Consider the following 27597-nt stretch of genomic DNA (forward strand, 5'->3'; position numbering starts at 1 on the left):
CATCTTCCTCCTCCTGCTTCCATCCTCAACGGCCTGTGCGGAGACGCTGCACATACTCCCTGGCTGCTGTTCCCGTCACCAGGGGGTCGGGCCACGACGAGGCACTGATGACATCGGGGACAGACAGGCTCAAGAGGCAAATGCAGCGCCGTTATCACCTCCTGTCCGCAGAACCCACTAGATGTATTTTTAATATTTTAGAAATTATTTTTGTGTCTAAGTTGTTATTTACCAACAACCCACTTGAAAACTCTCAACTCTTCCACTGGTGTGGTGTGGTCCATCTGCCCACATGAGGGGAAAGCCCACCACAACTGCATCCCGTTCGTTTTCACACACACACACACACACACACACACACACACACACACACATAAATCCAAAGTAAAACGTGAGCGTTTAATGACCATTAAATAACATATGTAATAATGTACATGCTATACCCTCCCAAACACACTGAACACAAATCCAATCTTTTAAGACACATACACAATCAATCTGTGTTTTGCCAACACAGAGCCTGCAGGTCACTTCGGGTGTTAGCTAGTGTCTCAGGTCACGTGTGAGCACGTAGACACGCATGTATACGCCTCGAGTTGAAGATTAAGGAAATAAACCAAAGAGCTGAACATGAGAAGCCTGTCATGGAAGATTCTAGAACCACAATCAGTAACTGGAACCAAGTAACAAGGCACGAGAGCTTCCCTTGTGGTCACGAAGATTCAGTTCCCTGTCCCAGGGCTTGAATATGGAAACAGGCTTGGCTAAGTCACAAACTGTATTTTATAGCACGTTTCTCTTACTGTTTAAAAAGAAGTATTTTTCTCATTACATAATGCGTCACAGAAAAGTACTGCAAAAATAAATAGGATTAGGTAAAGCTCATACAATAAAGCTTTTTTTCCCTTTGAAAAAGATACGTGTTCGCGTTCGAAACCAATGGAAGAGACAGAGGGGTAATGAAAAGAAGCCTAAGGGGATCCGAAGCAGATTTCCTCGTACTCTTTAAGCCCATCTTGTGCCACCCGGGTTAAATTTTCCATTTTAAAGCCAGCTTGGTGACGTTATCAATTGAAAGCGATTTTTTCTTTCTTTTCTCATTCTCTTTTCCCTGGTAAGTTAATGCTATGTACAGAGAATAAACAGTTAACGTAACATGGCCAGAGGAAACTTCCTAGCATTTAAGGGTTTTCGTTAAAACATTTAACTTTGTATTAGGCGGCCCTTAATTCTTTTTTTTTTTCCCCTTCTATGTTAACAGAGAAGAAAAAATATTTCACAGGGAAAAATCCATGCAATGAAGCAAAATCTAAACTAACTGCACTATTTTTTTTAACCCAGAAATTCTTAGATAAACTGAAAGTTTCTTCTAGGAAGAGCAATTCACTGAGACAACAGTTTAAAAATATAGATGTGCCCTTAGTACATACAGGTACTCGTCATTGCTTCTAAGAACAGTTTAGAGATTTCGTTTTTTTAACTTAGTTTTCAGAATAATAAGGCCAACCCCAAAATAAGGATCCGACAGGATGCAGTAATGCACTCGTACAAGACCGTCAAATGGGCTTTACATATTCAAGAAATCCATCCTCTATCTTGTAAATAATAAGTCACGGAACACAGAACCAGAATACAACCTGCGGTTTCACTCTTTCTGACTGTGGAAGTGGGAGGAGCCATGGTGAGCTGGGCAGGTGGGCTCGGCAGGTGAGGTCGTCCACCGTTGGCACGGGAGCCCCTCGGCGGGGAGCAGGGCCGCACAAACCCTTCCTGCTGCAGGCCACGGAACTTCAACAGTGCATGGAACAAACACGCTGAGATTTTAAGGCTTTCTTAGAAACACGTTCCCTGGCACTTGGACATGAAACATCACTAAGAGGCAAATTTTGCAAAGAGTCTGAGTCACATCATTGAAAGCACAAGCCCCGTCAATTCGCACGTCAGCTTCGCCTTCTGGCAGGATGGTCTCCGGGAGGGCTGGGCGCTGCGGCTGCCCATGACATGGAAACCACCCCGGCGTGTCTGCGCACCAGTACACAGTACAGACCGTGTCTGGAGTCAACTGGCCAACACCAGCTGCTTCTTCAAGAGTCAAAAGTCATTCGTTCCTTGCTAGAAATGCAATTACCGTGACGGGCGTCTCTCCCGAGAGCAGTTTTCTCTTCCTCCAACCCCTCACCTCCCGCTGGGCACATCCCTCTGGGGCACGCGCACAGCCCTCCCTCACAACAACCCAGGGCTCGCCCTGCACTCGGTCCAGAAAACACCCTCGGAGCCTAACAGGTCATCCTGGCCACGCCATACTCCAAGCTGACCACCGCAGGCTCCGACTTGGAAAACTCTTCGGCGTATTCGCTGTAGCGGTTATCCGCGGGGTTGCTGCCCTCTATAGTTCGAAGGGCAGCATTGCCAGGCAGCAGAGTCTGTTCCTTAAAGCACAAGGAGGTTTTGAGGGTAGGTGATTCAGGTCGAACCGAATTCAGCAATTCCTTGGTGAGAACTCCATCTGCGTGCTTATTTTTACGCTGCTTGTTAAGTTGCTAGAACAAATCCAAATTTGAAAAAGAAATCACTCACTGCACACACGACATGCTCACCCCCTGCTAGGAGTAAACAGGAAAAACACGCTTTTGCAACGATTCTCTTCACGGGCGATATAAAATGAAATCTCAAAATACCAAAACCTAGGGCAGGTAAGACATGACCGCAAATCCTAATTGCTTAAAATGCAATGCAAAGTGGTTATTATATTTGACTGCCCAAGACCTCCAGGCTGTCATACTGGAAAAGCACATTCTTTCCTAGGATGTATGAAAGGTAACCCTGAAATCACAGCTGTATAGTGCAGCAAACACACACGCATTTGGCTAAAAGTTTCAGGGCCTGAAGAGCTTCCTTTTGTGGGTTTCCTACAATGGTTTGTTAGGTGAGCACGACAGGCTTCAGAACATGAACACATTCATTTTTATTTATTTTTATTTTTTTGTATTTTTTTTTGTCTTTTGTTGTTGTTGCTATTTCTTGGGCCGCTCCCGTGGCATATGGAGGTTCCCAGGCTAGGGGTTGAATCGGAGCTGTAGCCAACGGCCTACGCCAGAGCCACAGCAACGCGGGATCCGAGCCGCGTCTGCAACCTACACCACAGCTCTCGGCAACACCGGATGGTTAACCCACTGAGCAAGGGCAGGGACCGAACCCGCAACCTCATGGTTCCTCGTCGGATTCGTTAATCACTGCGCCACGACGGGAACTCCGACACATGTATTTTTAAAATTTTTTTACTTTGTGGTCTCTTTAGGGCCACACACGGGCGGCATATGGAGGTTGCCAGGCTCGAGGTCCAATCGGAGCTGCAGCTGCCGGTTGACACCACAGCCACAAAAATGTGAGATCTGAGCCACATCAGTGACCTACACCACAGCTCAGGGCCACGCGGGATCCTTAACCCACTGAGTGAGGCCAGGGATCAAACCTACGTCCTCATGGATGCTAGTCAGATTCGTTTCCACTGAGCCACGACAGGACCTCCCAATTTTTTTTATTTTAACAGAAGGTTTTTTTCGGCTGTGTCCACAGGATATGCGAGTTCCCAGGCTAGGGATCAAACCTGCACCCTAGCTGAGACCCAGGCTGCTGCAGTGACAATGCTGGGTTCTAGCCCTGCTGCACAAGGGAAATCCTTAACAGATGTGAAAGTGTCCTGTGGCAGTTCCACGCTCCCCAGATCCCTGGACGGGCCTCCCGAGGCCTAGACCCAGGGATGGGCGCTCCTCCAGTCCGTGCGGGCATTCCCTCCTCACCTGAGGGGGACAGGAGCATCCTGCCTGAGAGGTGACAGGACAGTCTCGTGAGTTATAACAACTGGTGGGACTTTTTAAAGCATATCCTTATTCCTCCTTTTTGAGTATATTTAATGGTAAAGAAAAGTCTTAAGATGGAGAGGAACTCCTTAAAATATTTAAAAAGGCATAAAACAAAGACGGATCAATTACATTAAAACTCACAATATCTGCAGAAAACATACCATAAATGAAATGGCAAAGACAAAAGACAGCGGGACACACCACTGTGGATGCATCGAAGGTTGGTATACGACGAAATCTCAGGCAGCAGGAGGGAAAAAGCCAACATGCCAACAGGAAGATGAGGAGAGGTCTGAGAGGCCGATTGCAGAAAGGCAAAAATCAAAGGGGCAACAAACATGAAAGTCAGAGCCGGACGCACGGTCGGGGACCCAGAACTGCAATGTCCTGCTCGGCTGAGAGAAGGATGAGGGACAGTGCATGCACCGCGTGGAGAGGTCTCAGGACAACGCTGAGCAAAATGCAGCCGGGACATGTGACAGCCTGCACACAGTCTGAACACAGTCGGTGTCTGGAGGTCCCTGGGGGCCTAGCGGGTTAAGGATCTGGCACTGTCACTGCCGTGGTGTGGGTTCCATCTCCGGCCTGGGAATTTCCACAGACCACAGGCGCAGCCGGAACGAGAAAATACATGAACTTTAAAAATAAAACATGTGGGGTCTTCAGCTGAGTGAAGGGAACACGGGCCACTGTGTGGTCTGCTGCCCTTTATATCTTATATAAAAACTATTTTCTTTTGTATTTCTTCAAGACATAAAAATAATATTTTACATCATACAAAACAATATCATAAATTGTCCACGGATACAAACATATACAGAGGAAGTGTAAAAACGCGCAGGGGAACGACTAACACACACCAAATTCAGCGGCGTGACGGCGGGCGGGGGAGTGAGTGGGTGTTTGCAGGGTCTGCAAGCAGATCCGCGATGTTTCCTTTCTTCAAACCAACATGCAAAGTCTGAATCAAATACGACAAATGTTCAAATGGCCCCGGAGTTCCCGTCCTGGCTCCCTGGTTAACGAATCCGACTAGGAACCATGAGGTTGCGGGTTCGATCCCTGGCCTCGCTCCGTGGGTTAAGGATCCGGTGTTGCCGTGAGCTGTGGTGTAGGTCACAGATGTGGCGCAGATCTGGCGTGGCCGTGGCTGTGGGGTAGGCCGGCGGCTACAGCTCCGATTCGCCCCCTAGCCTGAGAACCTCCATGTGCTGCAGGTGCGGCCCTAGAAAAGGCAAAAGGACAAAAAAATTAAAAAAAAAAAAAAAAAGTTTGAATCTCCCAAAGCCCTTCATATCTACTATATTTATATCTCTATGTTTCTACTTCAAATATTTCAATACATTTGAAAATTCAGGGAAAGTGATTTAAACTACCTATTCAGAGCAGAGGAGACCAGGTTCTGAAGCAACCACGTGTACTTAAAAGACGTCTAAGGAGTTCCCACTGTGGCTCAGCAGTAAGGAACATCACTAGTACCCATGAGGACGCCGGTTCGACTCCTGGCCTCACTCCGTGGGTTAAGGATCCAGCATTGCCATTAGCTGTGGTCACAGATGGGACTCAGGTCCCGCGTGGCTGTGGCCGTGGTGCAGGCCGGCAGCTGCAGCTCCCATTCGACCCCTAGCCTGGGAACCTCCATATGCTGTAGGTGCGGCCCTAAAAAGACAAAAAAAAAAAAACCCAAACCAAAAACAAAAAAGAGTTCTATGTATCCTACTGTGCCGAGAGCACAAGGAAATAGGCTAAGTCGATACTCCAGCTACACCGCCGCAGGTGCTTGGGAATACTTACGGATTCTAAGTCTTTGACATCTTTCTCCAGCTGCTTAGTCTGCTCGCTCATATTCATAATTATATTCAACACAGACTGCCTAGGATGCAGTGTTCGATCAAACTGGTGGTACATGTTTCTCCAAAACCTTTATGACCGAAAAAGAAAGAGAAAAGCTCAACACGGGCCTATTTCAAACATGTCAAAAACAGTGCCGTGTGTCTGAGAAAAATCGAGGACCAACAGTAACGGCAACTTACTTAAAATTGAAGGACACTGTATTCGGCTCCAAAGCGGCAGCCACCTGGGCCCGGGGGCTGTAGAGGGGGTTCAAGTAGGGCCTCTGGTCGTCCAGGAGAAGCGGCCACAGGGAGTAGGTCTTCTCCTTCAGCCTAGCGAGACAGGGCCCGGCGCGCGCGCATCAAAGCAGGGGACAGTCTCGCGGGCCGACGTCCCGGCTCCAGCTTTTCCTCCCAGTCTCACCTCACCTCTGACTTCGGAATCCTCCCTCTGGCCCTCGTCACTCAGTCACCTCGTACAGAAGCCCAAGCCCTGCACCCAACGCGGGCCTCGCGCGTCCTGGCACAACCACACACACACATGACTCGCTAAGTGCCGCCGCTGCCACCCCTGTTCCGAGATGAAGGGACCACCGCGGCCCTCGGCCTGGCCTTCGTCTCGGGGCCCTGAGTCTGGCCTGTGGGGCCCGTGTTCCAGGGCGGGTACCCTGGTGTGAGTGGGTACACAACAGGGAGTCACGAAAAGTCAGGACCTTATTCCAGAGTCGGAAGACGCCAGTGACACACGGCAAATCGGAGCCGGCGTGCGTGGGTAAGGCGAGGACCAGCTGTACAGTCTGTGTGTTACATCATCACAGAACAGACGGGCGGTGGGGGGCGTGGGGAGCCCTCCCGTTTGTCCACGACCCCCGAGGGGGCCGGAAGGCAAGTGGAGGAGACTCCCGGGAAGCAGCGTGCGTGTCTGACCGTCATCCTCCTTAGGAGGCGGCTGCCACTAACAGGGGAAGAAGAGACTGTCCTGAAACAGCTCGAGTCGCCTGCGCCAAATGACGATGAGCCGCTGTGTATTCTTTCCCTTTTTTCCTTTGACGGCTGCACCCACGGCGTACGGGAGTTCCCGGGCCTGGCACCGAATCTGAGCTGCAGCTGCAGCAACACCAGATCCTTTAACCCCCCTGTGCCAGGCCGGGGATCGAACCCACACCTCTGCAGCCACCCGAGCTGCTGCAGTTGGATTCTTAACCCCCTGCGCCAGGGCGGGAACGCCGATGAGCCGCTGTTTAGAGCACACGGTGGCCCCTGCGGCCCAGAGCACACGCCCTCCTGCTCTCATCTGCTCCCCGGCCTTCCCTCTACGCAGCCCTAGTCTCACGAGCTCTGGGCTCTGCGTCCAGGCAGCCGAGCGAGGGCACGTGCTGCCTCCGATGCTCAGCAGCTCCTCTAACAGCCCCGTGTGCTCGGGGATCCCCCACTGCTCTGGGCGGACGACGGTAAGAAACTGAAAGCCAGGAGTTCCTGTCGTGGCGCAGTGGAAAAGAATCCGACTCGTATCCATGAGGGTGGGGGTTCAATCCCTGGCGTCGCTCCGTGGGTTAAGGAGCTGGTGTTGCCATGAGCTGTGGTGTAGGTCGCAGACCCACCTGGGATCTGGCGTTGCTGTGGCTGTGGTGTAGACCGGCAGCTACAGCTCTGATTCCACCCCTAGCCTGGGAACCTCCATACGCTGCAGGTGTGGCCCTAAAAAGCAAAAAAAAAAATAAAAGAAAAGGAACCTGAAACCCAGAAGCCCAACCTAAACATACACACACATCCCACATACACACATTATGTACGTACGTGACCTGTGTGTGCGCACACGCACGCGGGGCCCTCTGGCAGCCACAGCCCAGCCCACCCTCACATCGAACCTGCGCCCGAGGCCCGAGGTCCAGGGGCTGGTTCGGGGGGGACGGGCAGGGACCCAGCTCAGGGAAGACACGGGGCAGCCAACACAGGCAGGGCGATCCCCCAAGAACCGCCTGCTGGAAACGCGCGGCGGCATCGTCCCGCAAAACCCAAGGTTTCCGCCTTTCACTGCACGTCGAACCGCCGACCAACACTCTGCAGGATGTGTTTCTGCAGGATTTTTCTGTTCTAACTGTAAACAGGAAAAAAAAAAAAAAAAAAAAGCCCACTCGAACCCCCTGTCTTACTTGAGCTCTTCTTGTTCCTTCTGACAATTTCCGAGAAAGTTCCCGAACTGGCAGGAGTGAACGTGCTCGTGGATCTGGAGGAGACACGCTTCATTGAACTCGAAGGCCTGTGGGAACTGCTCGGTCAGGTGCCACACGCACTCCAGGAACTGAGTGAACACGGGTGACACTTCCTTCGGGTCGCCGTCCAAATGGCCACACCTGAGCCCCCGGAGAGCACAGGCTTGAGCAAAGGGCACCGAGACACGTCGACTGTGCGGGTGCTAAATTTGTTTTTTTTATTTATTTAATTTTATTTTTCTGTTTTTCTGCCATTTCTAGGGCCGATCCCTCAGCATAGGGAGGGTCCCAGGCTAGGGGTCAAATCAGAGCTGTAGCCTACACCAGAGCCACAGCAATGCAGGATCCGAGCCATGTCTGGGACCTACACCACAGCTCACAGCAACGCCGGATCCTTGACCCACGGAGCGAGGCCAGGGATCAAACCCTCAATCTCATGGTTCCTAGTCGGATTCGTTAAGCACTGAGCCACGACGGAAACTCCTGGGTGTTAAATTTAACTACACATCACTCCCCCCCCCCCCGCCGCCCCCTGGGACAATCCTAGAATGACACACTGGCATGAAAAAAAAAAACTGTTATGCTTTTGTGGAAACCATCCATACCTCTGAGTTTTTCAACTACAATCTGAAAGGGTCGGTGACCTTCTAACCACTACAGTCCAGACAAAAAGGAAGAAGAATGGCCATGAAGACGGGCCGAAGTATGACGTTTGAAAGAAGTGACAGAAAAAAATCAAGCCAGTCTTCATGCCAAAAAAAAAGCCACAGCACTCTCACCTCCCGTCAGACAGGTGGTTTCATGAAGCAAAGGAACATTCTGGCAGTCTAAACTCATCTTACCCAAGACCTAAATGTACAACCGTGACTCACCTCTCTGAAAATTTATGTCCAAAGGAGATCCAATCCTTTTCTATTAAAACCTTCAAGAGAAAAAGGAAAATCCATTTTATAACCCCTTGCAATCTTTTTCTGTCTAAAACGGATTAAATCCCACTATCTTAAAAACAGCACGTACCCTTGGAACCTATGGTTGCAAACAAAAACCAAAACTTTTAAATTATAAGCAAGAGACGGCAAGGACTTGGTTAGAGGTTGGCTTAACAGAGTGAAAATGAGGCATCAAAAGAAACAGAGTAGGGAGTTCCCTCGTGCCCCAGAGGGCTGAGGATCTGGCACTGTCACTGCAGTGGCTCTGGTTGCTGCTGTGGCGTGGGTTCGAGCCCTGGCCAGGGAACTTGTGCATGCTGCCAAAAAGAAAGAAATACAGCAGTCTCGTGACTGACATTTATTTCAGCTGCATTTGTTACCTTTTAAGTGGAAAGTGCATGTTATAAACACTATTGCATTTGCACTTTGGCACGTATGATGATGAGGCACAGATAAAAGGTTCAGAAACTTTAAATCCAAAGGTTACCCAGTGGTTAGGTGGGTATTAGCTGGGGGTGGATGGTTTAAACCTTTTGGCTCACTTGTACATTATCCACAAAGTACTTTTTAGAAAGAGTGATAAAGAACCCAGTGAAAGGTTGATAGGCAGGCGCACATGCTGCTGTCTAACCTCTTGACGAATGGCCTGTTTTCTCTGTCCCAGCTCTTCTCAAGCAACAGGCTCTTCATTATTTTCAGCCTCGTCCAAACACTGTCGTCTTCTCCGTATTTAACCCACTTTGTAATTTCATCGTATCATCACCAAGCACCGCATGGCCAACGTCGAATCCCCACTCCCAGCTCCCGGGACTGACTCACGGCTTTCCAGAAGGCCACAGAACATGTGGCTGAGACGCGGCATCTGCAGTCACGTGGCCTGGACTCAAATCCCAGCTCCCCCGTCCACCCCTGTTGGACCTCGGGCACATGGCCTTCGGGCTGGAGCCTGAGACCCTCCTGCGGGCCTCCACCAGCCTGTGCCCACCCACGGCCACGACTCCGCACCCTTCCTGCTGAACGCAGCCCCCGCTTGGCTCAGCGACAAGCAGGAGGGCACAGTCCTTCTGGCAACTGGGCCCAGAGCCTGGAAACGACCCTGGGAGAGGCGTCTTCTCTTCCACCTAAGGACACACTGTGAACAGCTCTCACTGTGCGGGTCCACCGTCCCCAGGGGTTGGGGCGGACCCGGCACCCCTCCCTCCTCTGTCGTCCGTGCCCCAGGCATGGCCTCTGCCCTGCCCTTTCTTCCTCTCAGAGCAGCTCCTACACGGGGTCCTGGTCTCCGCTCCCTCTGCCCCGAAGCCGCTGAGCCGTCCTGGAAAGAAGCGCTCTCAGCGTGTCACTGTCTCCTGCGTCAACGCCCTTTAACAGCTCCCAGTAGCCGAGGGGGTGGCATCCCCTCTTCCTTGGGCCTCAGCCGGCTCTTCTTCTGCACCAACGCCTCCCCACCCTCCCGTCGGACGCCGGCTGCAGCGACCTCAAGGAGCCGAGCTCTGGTCCCCACCGCTCCTCTGACCGGGGAGGCTCCTGCACGGTCTCTGGTCACACACGAGGACACGACAGGCCTTCACTGGGCCACCAAGCAGACACAACTACAGCTAAACCTGGCAAGGAGGGCACCCTCGTCTCACACACTCAAGGCAAGCGAGCCCTCCTTCGTTAGCAGCAGTTCCACCTGGAATCTGTCCCAGATTCAGTACGCTGGCACCACGAAAACCAGGATGGCTCTGAAAGGGACGCGGGGGCGTCAAGCCCTCCCCCGCTTTGAGAGGATGGCAGGTCCGGGGCTTTCTAACCCTAAACGACGGCGCCCACTGTCCACCAGGCTCTTCAGTGACTTTACCTGCCATGGGTCAGGGTGTAAATTCTGAAAACCTGAGTTCATCTGTCAGACGTTAAAAAGCAAACAAAAACCAGGAGCCCGGCTCTGGCATCGCAAAGCAGAAAAATGTGTGCTGCTATAAATTTCATCTTCAGACGTAAAACATGCTTCCTACCATGTAGGTACAATCAACAAATGAAAGACTTTTTTTCTTTTTTAAGCCACGTCTGCAGTGTATGGATGCTCCTGGGCCAGGAACTGAATCTGAGCTGCAGCTGGGACCTATGCCCCAACTGCCGCGATGCCAGATCCTTTAACCAATCACGCCCAGCCGGGGACCAAAGCCGCGCCGCCTCAGCACCCCCTGGGCTGCTGCAGTCAGGTTCCTGACCCGCTGCACCACAGCCAGAACTCCAGAAGATGAAGCCGTTCTAAGGCGAAAGGGTCCTGCAGAGTGTAATTTCCAAGGACCCTCATCTATGCCCTCTCTTCCGACGTTATCCACACTGAGACATCAGCGAGGGAGAAATACTGATTATTTCTATTGCAACATTTTATGGGGGAAAAAATGGTACATCTAAAACTGTTGTCAAAGACATGTCCCAAGATGAAATCCGGGACCTCAGGGTCCCAAGCTCAGCACTATGACACCTGGGGCCAGTTGCCCTCTGCTGCAGGGGCTGCCGTGGGCACTGCAGGGGGCAGCAGCCCGGGCCTCCACCAACTGCACCCTCTCCGGCAGTTGTCACAACTCCACAACGTCACGCCCATTTGAGACCCGGGTCTGGCCATCAAGTCCTTACCAGGAATCCTCGGAGGGTCCTGTAGTAGGGGTCCAGTAAGAGGGAGCCGAGGGAGCACACCTGGGCAGTCCTGTCCCAGCCGTCGGAGCAGTGCACCAGCACACTCGCGCTCTCCACCACGATGGCCTGCGAAGGGACCACACGCTGAGAGCCCAGCCACACCCCACAGGTGAGTGAGTCAGTAGGCGCTGCTCACCCAAAAGCCCATGACAAAGAAGAGGCACGACCGCATCAGTCACGCCACAGCACGATGGCCAAAAAAACAAGACAAGACACAAGACACACAACAGAGCAAATCCGCAAAAGACACAGACACTATATAGGTCACAGAGCTGTGGGATTCCTTCTGAAGTCCCTACAGGAGGCGCTACATGGTATTTTTTATTTATTTTATTATTATTATTTTTTTTTGCTTTTTTTAAGGGCCGAACCTGTGGCATAAGGAGGTTCCCAGGCTAGAGATCGAATCACAGCTACAGCTGCCGGCCTACACCACAGTCACAGCCACGGAGGATCTGAGCCATGTCTGCGACCTACACCACAGCTCACGGCAACGCCGGATCCTTAACCCACTGAGCGAGGCCAGGAATCGAACCCGAATCCTCATGGACGCTGGTCAGATTCGCTCCGGCTGAGCCACAATGGGAACGCCCTGCACGGTATTTGTAAGGCTCGGGTGAAAGGAACTTCATTACAGACGTAAAACACAGTAACGGCCACCTGACTGCAAAGGCCACCAGCCCCGACAGAATAACCCATCCCTTCCTTCCCAGCGAGGCAGCGCCCCCAAAGCACGTCGAGGGGTGATGGTTACTCGGGCAAGGAAGATGGCAGCATCCAGGACGGCTTTGATGTGGCGCAGCCACCCCGAGCTCTCCAGGCCGGAGTAGAAATCGTTGACGGAAAGGCCTTTGGTTCCGTTCACTGCAAGGGGAAAGGCGCCGGGTTAGACGCGGCCCGAGGCGGCCCTCCTGCTCTTCCAGAAGCCTCCGGCGAGGCGGGGAAGGAGCAGCAGGACGAGCCAAACCGGCCAGACTCTTTGTAACAGAGAACTTGATCTCAAAAGCTCCCGGAGGTGCTTGGGGGACATCTGCTGCGAGTCCCTGGGCTTTGCAGAAAGTTCCAATTCCCTTTGTTAAAAAATGAAAATGAAACACCAAAATGAAGCCCGAGTGTTTTGATTTTTAAAATCGTCAGAAAGAGTCTAATTTCCAAACAGTTTAAAAGAGTCTGATATTTTACTTGTTTTCACTGCACGTCATGACGAGCAAGTTAGCTTAATAGTTAAACAGAACCCGACCATAAATGAAGCCCTCCTGTACTGACTAATCAAGAATATCTGGTGGTGGCAATTCTTCCTAAAACCATTAAAACTGTACTGTCCAATGCAACAGCCACGACTCGAATATGGCTATGAAACAGGTCAATGTGGCTAGTCCAAACGGAGAGGTGTGGCAGTATAAAATACACACCTGTCAATTTCTAGAACTTAGAAAAAAGCAAAATACAGCACTACTAATTCTTTATAGGGACTACACGTTAGCACAATGCTTTTAATCTATTAGGTTAAGAAGAGTATTAAAATCATTTCAAGGGTTCTTTTTACCTCTTTGAATGTAAATTTTAATGATACAGGTGTAAGGTTTGTAATGTGACTTTAGCAAAGCTGCCGAGAAGGTAAAAGCAAAAATCATACCTTCCAATAATTTCTGGAGGCTGGACCGCATGACATGGATATTTTCAATTCCAACAAACTGAAATCTAATATTAGAATAGTTGTCTTCGTTTTCATAACCTTTTCCCGCTGCTCTGTTGGCCATTGCATTCAGCTAAAATTTGAAATTTCAGAAATTTAGACACAAGGTGCTTTGGTTTTGTAACTTACTTCGCTTACCAAAACATCACGAGAACACTCAATAAAGCGCACTACAGCGAGAGGCGTCTGAAGGAACCCATCAGACCTGAGCATGCTGGCATGTTTTAATAACTGAGACGCCTCACGTGGGTCACCAACAGTACAGAAGGACCCTATGAAGTAAGAGTAAAACCTGAGTGCTAACAGCAGGATCAGACAAGAGGTTCCCCACAAAAAATTCATGAAACGAATTCACTGATGTTTTCAGTCAGTTTCCCATATGTCTGCAGTATTTCCACATTTTTTGAAAAAGAAAGAAATATCTCCCAAGTCCTGTGTGATTCTGAGATGAGCGGGGCGGGATGTGGGGGGGGGGTTACAGAATGAATCTAGGGGAGTCACTCAGAACAAGCCGGAGCCCTTGATCATCAGAAGCCCCAGGGGGCCCCCAAAATCAGATCTGAAGGAGACGAGGGACTGCGTGAGGTTCCTGGAGCGCCACACAGTACACGACAGGGCCTGATACACCTGCAAGGCCTGGGCCTCAATTACCCTGGTTTCTAGGGAGGAAAGACCGCCCCAGGCTCATGGTCTTTGGTTTGAGGGCAAATGCCAGCAGAGGTGCACTTAGCACTGGCAGGCTTGCTCCTTCCAGACCAGGGTTGCCCAGAGCACGTTCCTACAGTTTTCGAAGGATTCCGACGGCCCTGGATGACACAGAATCTAAACTGGGAGAGCGCGCTGCTTTCCATGCAGCGGGCTAGGGCCCAGGCTGCTAAGAAATACAGTGAAGAGTGGCCCCTGACTCCCTGGCTCTGCACCACCTACGAGGACTAAGGCACGGCTTAGATGGCAACATGCCCCGCGGTGTTACTCCTTGAGTTCAGCCAGCGCATCAAGGCCGTCGGAGGAAGACTCGTTTTCTGGGTGCAAGTCAATCATGCAAGTAAGAGCGATGGGGGCCTGAGGAACAAATCACCCCCAGACCCCACATTCAGAAAGCCTTAAACTACCATCATCCTTTGTAACTAACGTCACCTAAAGACAGTTCTAACCAATGAACACCCCCCAGATTGCACAAGAAACCACAATTTTTCTCCCAAGAGCTGTCACCAACCCAAGATCTTGACTTGCAAGCATGCCTTTGTGTATAAACACAGTACGATCAAATCATCGATGTCTACTTTTTGATACTTCTTAATTTACTCAAATTAACTTTATCTTCTCTTTTCTCCAGTATCTTTTGAGGGACTGCACAATGATGAGACTCCTTCTACAACGGCTACCACTCCTTTCAACACTGCTGCCTAAAACGGCGGACTGTATCGCTCACTCGCTTTTTCTCATCGCTTTCTCTTATTTTCTCATCATTCCAGATTTTTGAAGAAATCCTCACTACAATTCTGCCAATGTCCTTTTGTGTAGCCCACCAGCTCTGCACGCGATGCTATAATAAAAATTAAAAGTAATGTTAGCTTGACTAATGGAGGACTTCGATGACTTCAGCTTTAGGATCCTAGAGGAAGTGGTGGCTTAACTGTGTTTAGGAAAAGAAAAAGGGATTCTGACCGTCTGATCCCAATGCTCACAAGCTATCCTGACATCGCAGACACCTAACAGAACAGCCAGCTGCACCCCCCGCTATTCAGAATTCTCCAGTCCAAGGCGCTCTAGGTAAGCTCGCTACCTCTCTTCCCCATCGTCTTGAACATTCTCCACGAACGCTAAGCTGTTCCGTCGAGGGAAAGCTCTCCCAGAAGGAATCTCTCATTTTCACAGCACGCACACTATTCGGTACTTCTTCGCAATGACATACGCCGCGTCTACCATCGCGTGTCCCCACTATGAAATTCGGCGTTTCCCTAAGCTGCTTTATTTACAGAAGAAGGGCCTTCTGGGGCACTGGGAAATTGGTCTCCGAGGCTGGCATCCTTGAAAAGACTGACTCCCTTGGCATCGGGAGCCTCGGCTCATTGAAAACTAGGATGCAGAGGTTTCAAAGCTGGACAGAGTGACCGACTCCCACTAAGCGAACTAGCCAGACGACCGAGCCAGGGCATGGGGCGGCGCTCGGGACACGTACCCTGGGCCTGGTGTCCATGACGTACATGAAGCGGTTGGCCGGGGTGGCTTTGCTGATGGCCTGAAGCAAGTGCTCATCCTCCAGGCACCGGGCGCTGAAGCCCGACAGCGGCTGACTGCACCGGCAAATGGCCGCCTGGTTTCAAACACAGAGGGAACAGGTTATCCGAAGGCGTCGAAACCGTGCCTCAAAAACACGCTTACGAGGAATCAAAGAGGGTTCCCTCCAGGGCGCGACGGGATCCTGGGCCTCTGGGGAGCGCTGGGACGCAGGGTCGATCCCTGGCTGGGCACACCAGGTTAGGGACCCGGCCTTGCTGTAGCTGGGGCTTAGGTCGCAGCTGCGGCTTGGATCTGATCCCTGGCCAGCCTGGGATCGCCACATGGCGTGAGGGCAGCCAAAACAAAAGACCACCCAGAAACTGAAAGTTACAATCCAACGTGCCACCTGCTTAAAGGTTGGCAGGACACCTTAGGGCAACACGGATGCAACCAGAGGTCACCCCACTAACTCAGAGCACGACAAGCACCATCAGACGTCCCTTGTGTGTGGAACCTGTAACACGGCACAGACGAACGTAGCTACGAAACAGAAATAGACTCAGAGACACGGGGAACCGGTGACCTGCGGTTGCCGAGGGGCAGGGGCAGGGGCAGAGGAGGGCAGCATGCGGGGGGGGAATCCCCAAACGCAGGCTGCTCCGCAGAGGAGGGATTAACATCGAGGTCCTCCCAAGAGCTCGGGGAGCCGGATTCAGTACCGAGAGAAACCACACGGAAGAGAATATGGGGCAGCAACACAAAAGCAGTGGCTGTTGGATGAGATATTTAGGGTTGTTTGAAGTCTTAACAAAAAAAAAGATTTAAGAGATCTAGACATGTATACTTTTTCTCCAATCCCGTCCATACCAGCTCCATCAACCCTACTCACTCCAACCACTGTGTCATCAAGGGAAAAAAGGAAACGCCAATTCATATCTACATTTAAAATTCACACACGAGGAGTTCCCGTCGTGGCACAGTGGTTAACGAATCCGACTAGGAACCATGAGGTTGCAGGTTCGGTCCCTGCCCTTGCTCAGTGGGTTAAGGATCCGGTGTTGCCCTGAGCTGTGGTGTAGGTTGTAGACGCGGCTTGGATCCCGCGTTGCTGTGGCTCTGGCGTAGGCCGGTGGCTACAGCTCCGATTGGACCCCTAGCCTGGGAACACCATATGCTGCGGGAGCGGCCGAAGAAATGGCAAAAAGATCAAAAAAATAATAATAATAAAAAAAATAAAAAAATAAAATTCACACACGAAATGAAATCATGAAAATGTAAGAGAAGTAAGTGATAACCTTATTTTTTCAGACCTACTTTCTAAGCTGGGCACCGAAAGTCTATTTTCTACTTTTTTTGTTGTTGTTTTTTAGGGCCACATCCAAGGCACATGGAATTTCCCAGGCTAGGAGTTGAATTGGAGCTGCAGCTGCCGGCCCACGCCACAGCCACAGCCCCAGCCACGCAGGATCAGAACTGGATCTTCGACCTACACCACCGCTCAGGGCAACGCTGGATCCTTAACCCTTTGAGCAAGGCCCAGGATCGAAGGCCTGTCCTCACTGATACTTGTCAGGTTCGTTATTGCTGAGCCACAGTGGGAACTCCTGAAGGTCTATTTTCAGCTGGGCTTTCCAATAAAAATACAGACAAACTTGGGTGTGTCAGAGGCCATGCCCAGGGATAAAGTCCAAGTCCCCACAACCGTGTCTGAAAAGTAGATTAGGAACTTGTACAAAGTTTTATTTGACCTCTGGCTCCTGCTAAAACCCAGCTACACTTCCAATAGAGGAACTTGAAACGTATGACACGAAAGGTCGGACAGTCAGAGACGGAGGGAGAGACGTCAATAAAACGTGGGGAAGTCGGGAGTTAAGAGCCTGACACGGTGGCCTTGAGGAGGTGGGTTCAATCCCTTGCTCATTGGTTTAAGGATCTCGAATTGCCATGAGCTGTGGTGTAGGTCACAGACGCAGCTCGGGTCCCATGTTGCTGTGGCTCTGGTGCAGGCTGGCAGCTACAGCTCCGATTAGACCCCTCGCCTGGGGACCTCCACATGCCGTGAGAGCGGCCCTAGAAATGGCAAAAAAAAAAAAAAAAAAAGACAAAAAGAATCCAACACAGTGTCCTTAAGGATGCAGGTTTAATCCCTGGCCTTGCTCAGTGGGTTAAGGACCCGGTGTTGCCACAAGCTGTGGCGTAGGTCGCAGATGAGGCTCGGATCTGATGTGGCTGTGGCTGGGATGTAGGTGGGCAGCTGCACTCTGATTTCACCCCCGGCGCAGGAACTTCCAAATGCCGCAGGTGAGGCCCTGAAAAGGAAAAAAAAAAAAAAAAAAAAAATACACTGTGGGGAAATCTGAGTAGACTGACCAGTAATAACCTATCTACCAGAGCAAAGAAAGTCGACCACTGATCACAAGTTAGTCAGATAAACGAAGAAAGGTGTTTTGAGCAGCAAACCCCAGGAAGGCTCGAGATCTGACATCTCTGAAAGCCTGATGGGGTGTCACTCCAAACAGCCGTACCCACCCAAGCCAGAGGGGGAAGTAAAGCCCACAGAAGGCAACATGAGAGCCGCCCACCCGCCCCCACATCTGGGTCCTGAGCAGACTTCTACACACGGTGGCATGAAAATCACAACAGAAAAAAAACCAAGGAAAGAGGTCCCTCACACACACAAGCCAACTCCCAGACCTCAGGCTTAAACAGGAGAGGCCAGCCGAGAAGCAGACACTTGAAAGACATGGAAAACAACAAGACCAAAATAAAAAGAGGAAGAAAGAACTGAGCAAACAGGTTACAAATGCAAGGAACACAAGAATTCTTTTCTGGGCTTTTTTTTTTTTTTTTTTTTTTTGGTCTTTTTAGGGCCACACTCGTGGCACATGGAAGTTCCCAGGCTAGGGGTCCAACTGGAGCTGCAGCTGCCAGTCTACACCACAGCCACAGCAACGCCGGATCCGAGCCGCGTCTGCAACCTACACTACAGTTCACGACAATACTGGATCCTTAACCCACTGAGCGAAGCCAGGGATCGAACCTGCGTCCTCATGGATGATAGTCAGATTCGTTTCCACTGAGCCACAATGGGAACTCCAAGAATTCTTTTTAAAATTCTTTTTAACACCTGCACAGTCATATCCAAGGATAGGAAACAGTCTCTACAAAGTTCAGAAAACAAGAGACAGTTCTTGGATTTCTAAAACACTACAGCAAGAAGAAAGGAGCCAGGAGATGGACAGGAGAAAAGGTTGAGGAGATTTGACCTTCTAGAAGGAGATAAAAAGGAGACAAATTAAGAAAAACGGAAGTTTACGCTAGGAAGCCCACTAGTCAACATGCCCACACAAACGTACAAAGAAAACCAAGAGAAGAGAGGAAGTTACCAAAGAAATAGAGAAGCAATTTCCCCAAACGGAGCCCTGAGGTTCCAAACAGAGCTTAAGACAACAAGGTAAGGCCCATCGTGGTGAAATTTCAGAATACCAGCAAAAAAAATCAAAAAAGAGTCCCGGGAGTTCCTGTCATGTCGCCATGGAAATGAATCCGACCAGTAACCACGGGGATGCAGGTTCAATCCCTGGCCTTGCCCAGTGGGTTAAGGATCCGGTGTTGCCATGAGCTGTGGTACAGGTGTCACAGACTTGGCTCGGATCCCGTGCAGCTGTGGCTGTGGTGTAGACCGGCAGCTGCAGCTCCGATGAGACCCCGAGCCTGGGAACCTCCATATGCCGCAGGTGTGGCCCTAAAAAGCAAACAAACAAACAAACAAAAAACCTAAAAGCTTCCCAAGAGAAAAAAATCAGGTCACAGAGGAGTGGGAGTCAGAACTGGCATCGATTCCTCACGTTACGAGCTGTGAGATGCAGGAAAAATGACTCGCCCTCTCTGAACGACGTTTCCCCGTTCGTGAGGTGCCGGGAGTCAGTCGTCGGCCTCATAAAATCACACGAGCGTGCCAGGCACATAAAGCACTAAATACTCGGCACCGCCTGGCCGGCCGTATGGACGACAGAGGTGAACCTGCCCGTGCCGGGCAGTCGCTGCTCCAGCGCCTCAGTCCTCGGGCTCCTCCTCCACCTCCTTGTACCACAAATGCTGCGCGACTGAGGCGCTTACTAGTGCCCTGGGAGCCTGGAGAGACCCTCCGCCCAGGAGTTGGCTTGTCAGAACTATCTGGTTTCCCCCAAAACAAGCAGGATCCAAAGACCAGCACAGGAAAGGAAGAAGCAGCCACCTGCCACAAACACTATTTTCAAGCGGCTGCTGAAAGGACAGAAGGAGGGAGGGATGGATGGATCGGGAAGCTGACAAGCCTGACGGTTTCCGGATTCCAGGGTCACTGTGTTTTAAAATTTCAGAAAGACAGAGTTCCCGTCGTGGCGCAGAGGAAAGGAATCTGACTAGGAACCATGAGGTTGCGGGTTCGACCCCTGGCCTCGCTCAGTGCGTTAAGGATGCCGTGTTGCCGTGAGCTGTGGTGTAAGTCGCGGATGCGGCTCGGAGCCTGTGTTCCTGTGGCTGTGGAGTAGGCTGGCAGCTACAGCTCCGATGAGACCTCTTGCCTGGGAACCTCCATGTGCCGCGGGTGCGGCCTTAAAAAGACAAAATATAAATTAATTAAATAAAATTTCAGGAAGACAAGCAAAGGACAAAGCAGCAGTTTTCCATCGGCAATTTAACACCCCGACCTCTTAAGGCGCAGGTGTGTGCTGTGTGCAGCCTCCCCCCGGGGACGGGTCCCACTGCGCTGGGAAGTCCGAGGGCAGCCCCTACCTCCTTGGCCTGATGGTAGTAGGACAGGACCGGGAAGCGACCCTTGCTGCGGAACTTGGAACTGCCCACAATGATGGGTTTGCTCGCTATCCGCGGAACGTAGAGGTCCCTGGGGTAAGTCTCGCAAATCTGCAAAAACCAGTCAAAACAAAACCATTCTACTCCCAGGTCAGAAACCAAGAGGCGAAAAGAATCACCTCTGAAATCCTCTAGAACTTCTTAAACGCGAGAAGAGCGCACAGCGCGTGGACGAGGGGCCGCCAGGATGGTCTGACCGCTCGGCACGGACACGGGGTCTCTCCACCAGGGCATGAGGTTACCTTGTAGTCGCGGTTGGCATCAGACAGCTGCCAGTTGGAATTGGGCAGCCCCATCCGCTTGTACTCCTCAGCCAGGTCCAGGAGCTGCCAGCCTCGCTGCCGTTCAGACTCATTTTGTTGGGGATTATAAGAGAAGGCGTACAGATCTTCGTATTTAGCTGCAACACAAAAAATACATAAGCGTTCAAATGCAAATTTTTTTTTTTTGTCTTTTTGCCATTTCTTGGGCTGCTCCTGCAGCATATGGAGGTTCCCAGGCTAGGGGCTGAATCGGAGCTGTAGCCTCCTGCCTACGCCTGAGCCACAGCCACGCGGGATCCGAGACGCGTCTGCAACCTACACCACAGCTCACGGCAACGCCGGATCCTTAACCCACTGAGCAAGGGCAGGGATCGAACCCGCAACCTCAGGGTTCCTAGTCAGATTCGTTAACCACTGAGCCACGACGGGAACTTCCCTCAAATGCAATTTATAGATTGTGATGATCACTGTACAACTATAGATGTAATAAATCCCTTGACCAATAAAAAAAAAATACAAAAATTAAAAAAAATGCAATGTACAGGACTCAATGCACATGACAAAGGCAAGTATTTTTCAGTTTCACCCCCTCATTTTTTTTTTTTTTTTTTTTTTTTTTGTCTTTTTGCCATTTTCTTGGGCCGCTCTTTGCGGCACATAGAGGTTCCCAGGCTACAGGTCGAATCAGAGCTGAAGCCACCAGCCTACACCAGGGCCACAGCAACTCGGGATCCGAGCTGAGTCTGCAACCTACACCACAGCTCACGGCAATGCCGGATCGTTAACCCACTGAGCAAGGCCAGGGATTGAACCCGCAACCTCATGGTTCCTAGTCGGATTCGTTAACCACTGCGCCACGACGGGAACTCCTCACCCCTTCACTTTTAAAGAAGCTTCAGAGAGATCGCTAACCGCTGAACATACTTGACCGAAGCGTGAAGCGCAAAACAACAAGGACACATGAGATCAAGCACGGCGGGGGACCCCTGGCAAGGAGCGGGCCAGCCGGGCACCTTGTTTGGACAGCTGCAGCAGGGAGTTGTAGACGTCGTGGCAGTCCCTCTCCCGGGGCACGACGAAATGCACGATGCGGAAGTTCTTGCACTGAATCACCAGCGGGCACCCGGCCGTCGTCAGAGCCAGCTTGTCCACCGAGGCGATGTGGTGGTGCAGGATCTAGGGCACGACAGAAGCTCCTGCGTGGCTACACGGAGGCACTGGGCATCGCTGCCTCCGGAGGGCCAAGTGTTAGCAACGCCCCCCTCCAACTCTCCAACTCAGCCTCGGTGCCCTACGCCTCACGCGCACACGGCAGCATCGTCAGGACCAAACGCCCCGGCCGGAGACGCGCGCCCACCCTCCCTCCTTCCCCCGCCCCAAAGGCTCTGCATCCTGCTCCCCCAGGGCGCTGCCCGTGGGCTCTCACCCGAGCGACTAGCTGCAGCCTCCTGAATATGCTCTCTCTGTGTCCACCCACACGGAACCCCCCCCCAGGCCATCTGCTACAAGGCAGAGGACTGACCACTAAAAAGCACCCCAAGGAGTTCCCTGGTAGCCTAGTGGTTAAGGACCTGGTGTGGTCACTGCTGTGGCGTGGGTCCAATCCTTGGGCCCAGGAACGTCCACGTGCTGCAGGTATAGCAAACACACACACACACAAAAGCAATCCCCCCCCCCAAAAAAAAGCCACCTAGGCATGGTACTCCCCTCTTGTGTAGCCTCATTTCAGGTTCCTGCCCCCACTGCTAAGCCCCGGGACACCGGCCTCAGCCCAGCTCCTTCGCACACACTGAGCTGCACCTACTGCCCGGGACACAGGCGCTCTGCCTCTTCGCTCAGGAACCTGTAGGTGTGAGTTCCGACCTGCGCTTCAAACCCATCACCGAGAAAGAGGTCCACAGTCCTCGCGCCAGCGCCTTTTTTGCACCGAGGCCCCTTCTTACCCAGGTTTCCTTCTGATGCGAGTCTATGAACAGCAGGTGTGTGGCCGTGAGGTACAGGGTGCCCGTCAAGGACTTGCTGCTGGTGCTGAACCGGTCAAGTAACTTCACCTGCTCAACCTGAGAAAAGGAAGCGGGGTGAGTGCTCGCTTCAAAAGCAGTATAAATGCTTTTTCCGGGACCCTGGCATTAAAAGGCCCATTTTCAATTTTTCGCCTCCTTTGGTTCAAAAACATGAGCTTACTTCACGCTGCAAGTTCCATTTCAACTCTCGTGGGACATTCATAAACCACAGGCAATGTTACAAACAGAACCAGCAGAGAGGAACGCTGTAAAAAAATTACCAGGAACACAAAAGGAGTGGGGAAGAAGGGGTGCGACATAAACAAACATAAACATAGTCCACGCAACATACACGAAGTTGGCAAATCAAGAAGTAAACAAATAAGGTTACGGTCTAGCGTCACGAGAGTAAACGACCAGAAACAACATGCCAGGGAACCGCTGAACGACAGCAAACTCTGACTCACGGCCCTCACCCAGGACTCTGCGTGGATCACGCGGGCCCCTCCCCGACACAGCCTCTTCTGCCTCCCTGAGGCCAGGCATCCTTCAGGGCGCACTGATGCCCTGTTTCTCATTTCCCGGGAAATGGATTAATTACTAATGTCAGCTTTGAATTCCTTCCTGGCTCTGAATTCACGTGCACCCACTATGTCACAGGCTGCTTCTCTGCCCTCTACTGAGACAGCGAGAAGCACATCTTCATGGAGAGTAGAGACACACACACACACACACACACACACACACACGGGTGCCACCAGAGATCGGGGTTATCGTGGGCCAAGGAGGTGCAGGAAGCTGCTGTTTTGAGAAGATAGTATTTGTTACTACCCATTCTCACGGGGGTGGGGGGTGTAAAAGAACCAGTAGCAACTTAAAAATGTTAACGCACAGCTAGAGAAGCCGGTTATAGCTAGTTCTCTAGGTTGGGTGTCTGCAAAGCCACACGGTGGCTAGAATCTCGTTAAGCGTACACTTTCACTGCATGTTTTCTCTTCTCTTTACTAAAACTGAAGAAAAACGCCATTATGAAGTTACGGTCTCCCAAATCGTCACCTGTTAAAAGGCTATCAGCTCTGCCCCCTGAGAAATTCAACCCGATAAAGAGTTGCTGTTTTTTAATTTATAACAGCCCTTGCTCAAATACATCAAAATGCAAATATTTGGTTTTGATACAAAACCTTATCTGCACCGGCTAAGGCACTGAATTGATCTATAACAGGTGCCTCTAGAAACTTAGAGACACGATCTAAGTTGTGCAGCTCAGCCTGACAGCTGATTTGAAAGACAAAAGTGACACACTGTCCTTCAGCCAAGAGGAAAACTTCCTTCTTATAACCTGAAGGACGATTTCTCTCAGAAGTCCACACGTGTTCCGCTAATCTGGTCCATCTCTACCTGGTGCAGAAACCCAGCTTTATTATACCACGTGCTTCCCATCAAAACAGAAACACCCTTTTTTTTTTTTTAGGGTCCCACCCACGGCATATGGAAATTCCCAGGCTAGGGGTTGAATCAGAGCTGCAGCTGCCCGCCTACACCACAGCCACGGCCATGCCAGATCTGAGTTGCATCTGCGACCCACGCCACAGCTCAGAGCAACACCAGATCCTTAACCCAATGAGCAAGGCCAGGGATCAAACCCGCACCCTCATGGATACGAGTCAGGTTCATTACCACTGAGCCACATGGGAACTCCAAAACTTAAACACTTTTAAAACACATGAACACCGTTGACTCAACTGTGCGAGGCTCAGACACTCTGGCCCAACAACAGCCACCACCAGAACATAAACCTCACCTGTCTCATTTCCCGAAGCATCAAAACAAAGAGTTAATGGCTCTAAAAGAAGGACAAGGGATGCACAGAACTGTGTCAACATCGGCTGACTTAGAGGCCACTTGGATCAGAGAGAAAAGCCAAGGGGTTTACAAAGGGGGCTGATTTTATTTCCCTTTATTTAATTAAACGTTAACTCTGTTTTTTACAAAAGTCCACATGAAGTGTTTTCATCTGAGGATTTTAAAAAGACCAGCAACACTGGCAATCTCTGCGTGGGTGTGAGAGACAATAAAAGAAACCTGAATCCATTCAGAAACATTTGCTTAATACTTAAAGCTCTAAAAAAATAAGAGATTTTCTGAGAAATCCTAGACTATGGTCGTCTCTGCTAAAAACCCTAAGATAAACTGAAAAAACCGAAGGGGTCGCATCTTTTTCTTTGCTGACATCATCAGCCTTTCCAACCACAGACCCGGTTTGCTCAGCAGCGGCTCATGTGCCTGGCAGCACTTTCCCGAGGCGGCCCGAGCCTCCCGCAGGTGCTCTGGGTCAGGGGAGCCACAGCAGCTCCCAGCCCCTGGAGCTCTGGCGTCGGACCCTCGATCCAGGCACCGCCACCCCGGGCAGAAAGGAACCAAGGAACTGGGGAAGACGGAGGGGTTATGGGAAAAGAAGAGAAAAGGAAGCAGGGAGGAGAGAGCTGGGGGTGGGGGCGGAACGGCCACCGCAGGCCCTAAACTGCCGTCTAGTGGGACGGCTGCCAAGCCCAGGCCTGCCCTGAGGGGCCCCAGTGGCCTACGGGGGGTCACAAGCCAGCTGACCACGAAGCTGGAAATGAAAAACACAGGGAGTCACAACCTTCAGACCCCCACCCACCCCGAGAGGGAACAGTGGCCTCAGGGACCAATGCCCCTCCCCAAAGGTCCGTGACCGCCACCTGTACCCATTCCGCAGCCGCAGGACGAGGCCACCACAGCAGGAAGGTCCTGGCAAGGCTCCTCGGGCCCCGTGTGGTCCCTCCCTACAGCCGGGCGTCCACCTGGGACGCCTGGCATCCTCACCCCACGTCCCGCCAAGGATCAGCTGTCGGAAGGAAGCAAAGAGCGGGGGCTCCCTGGTGGCTGGGTGGGCAGGACTTGGCGCCTTCACCCCTGCAGCCCGGGTTCAATCCCTGGGCTGGGACCTGAGATCCCACGTCACCTGTGTGAGGCGGTCGGGGAGCATCGCGAGGGCAGAGGGCTGTCTTTTCCGTGCGGGTCTCCCCAGCTCCCAAGAGGGCCTCTGACCGCGTAAAGCACCCTGGGAAGCGATGGCAGATCCGGCACCGCCCAGCCCCGCGTCACCCCAATTTGCTTTCTGCAGCACTGGATGCAGCGACACCCAGGAAGAGCTTCGGACCCACTCAGTCAAAGCCCAGGCTGGCCTTCCAGGCCCCACGGTAACACCTGCCACCCTCCATGCCCCCCGCTCCAGCCACCAGGGCCTCGCTGGTTCTCAGCAACCACGTGTCCCGAAGTCCCATGTGCTTCTGCTCCTGCCGCTCCCTCCGTGGGGCCCGGCCCTCCCAGGTCTGTACCCCGGGTCCCTGGCCCCCGTCTCCGCTGTCCTCCCCAGTCCCACCTGGCTTTCTCCACAGCGTCTCCATCCATCACGCCCGCCCGAAGGATTCTGCTCTGGGTCTCCCCCCACTAGAAAATGAGCTTGATGCGGGCAGGGGTCTGTGATGAGCCCGCTGCCCATCCCTCAGCGCCTAGAACAGGGTGAGGCCCTGGAAACGGGGCGCCCTTCCCACTTCCCCTCATTCCCTCTGCTTCGGCCTCTTCTCCACAGGCTCCGGCACCCACGCACGAAAACCTCAACCACCCCTCAACACCGACCACTCCCAGGTCTTGTCTCTGGGCCGGACCTTCTCCGCAGCCCTGACCCACAGGACTCGCGTCCATCCCTGCGGGCAGGCACCGACCCCCGACCCAGGGCTCCGAGGAGATGCTACGCGCGGAGGCGGGGTTGGACCAGCTGAGAGGACCACGCTGGCATCACCGCCCACGGCGCCACCTCGCCCCAACAACTCTCAGAATGCACTGTGACATCCAGACCAGGTGTGCTCGCTGTTCTCTGCCCAGAGTCTGCATGGTGCCCGACACGGGAACAGGGAGCTAGGAAGTATGTATTTACCTACAGTTTACGTGCAGCCACTGTAGATTATTCCAGAGCAGGAGTGGGCTAATACTAGATGAAAACCCAAGGTACCAGAGGAGCACACCTGAGAAGTGACTTTATCAGAAAACTAGTCAGAAACCTTTCGGTCCTTAAACAGGCATCAAAAACACCTCACTAAACCACGAGCATGGGCACTGTGGAAAGGAAAGATTCGTGCAGAAAACTAAAGGCCACCAACTAGCAGTTAAAGAGAACAGCAGACCAAGTGAAAGTCGCCAGGAAGAATCATCAGGAGGAATTCCCTTCACCAATGCCTAGTGGTTAAGGATCCACCATTGTCACTGCTGTGGCTCGGGTTCAGTCCCTGGCCTGGGAACTGCTGCATACTGCAGGCGTGGCCAAAAAAAGAAAGAAGAATTCTAAGGAAATAAGGGGTCCTAGAGCTATAGAAATAAAAACAAAGATATATATTCATCATACATTTAAGGCGAAAAGACTTAAAATAAGCCAAGGGATCGGATCCTAAAGATTTTCTAACATTCTGTTCACTCTTACCAACCCCCAGGAACGAGAAATAAGGTCTGGGAGTTCCTGTCATGCCTCAGCGGAAATGAATCTGACTAGCATCTATGAGGACGCAGGTTTGATCCCTGGCCTTGCTCAGTGGGTTAAGGATCTAGCATTGCTGTGAGCTGTGGTATATGGGTCAAAGACAGGGCTTGGATCCTGTGTGGCTGTGGGTGTGGTGTAGGCCAGGGGCTACAGCTCTGATTCAACCCCTAGCCTGGGAACCAACCTCCATATGCTGGGGGTGAGGCCCTAAGAAGACCAAAAAAAAAAAAAAAAAAGTAAAGAAATAGGGTCTGCTCTAATCGATTCAATTCAGCTCACTTTCCCCATTTCCCCATTGTGTGCTCTGCACTGTAGCAAGCATGATGAAAGTTGCAAAGGTGAGGTTCCGAGTGGCCCAGAAAGAAGTCCCATGCAAGAGGTACCAATGAACACCACCCGGAACAAACCTGACCTGATGCCTATCCGAGTCCTCTTTTCCACCCCTGCCCCTTCTACTAGTTTGGTTATTTACTCTGTCACC

The 27597-nt window shown here is 51.7% G+C and overlaps 1 long non-coding RNA gene across 1 annotated transcript in view; it reads right to left on the reverse strand.

The window, feature by feature from the left end:
- MTMR6 overlaps window positions 379-27597 on the reverse strand; it is a 28884-nt gene continuing 1665 nt past the window's right edge. The window contains exons 2-14 of the long non-coding RNA XR_002336611.1: window positions 22502-22618; window positions 21572-21734; window positions 20538-20695; window positions 20218-20346; window positions 15401-15535; window positions 13159-13291; window positions 12277-12386; window positions 11463-11588; window positions 8781-8830; window positions 7849-8049; window positions 5897-6028; window positions 5658-5784; window positions 379-2540 (exon numbers count right to left, since the gene is read on the reverse strand). This is a non-coding gene — a long non-coding RNA (myotubularin related protein 6). The remainder of the gene's footprint in view (window positions 2541-5657; window positions 5785-5896; window positions 6029-7848; window positions 8050-8780; window positions 8831-11462; window positions 11589-12276; window positions 12387-13158; window positions 13292-15400; window positions 15536-20217; window positions 20347-20537; window positions 20696-21571; window positions 21735-22501; window positions 22619-27597) is intronic.

This window comes from Sus scrofa, chromosome 11 (assembly GCF_000003025.6).
Source record: "Sus scrofa isolate TJ Tabasco breed Duroc chromosome 11, Sscrofa11.1, whole genome shotgun sequence".
Classification (NCBI taxonomy): domain Eukaryota; kingdom Metazoa; phylum Chordata; class Mammalia; order Artiodactyla; family Suidae; genus Sus; species Sus scrofa.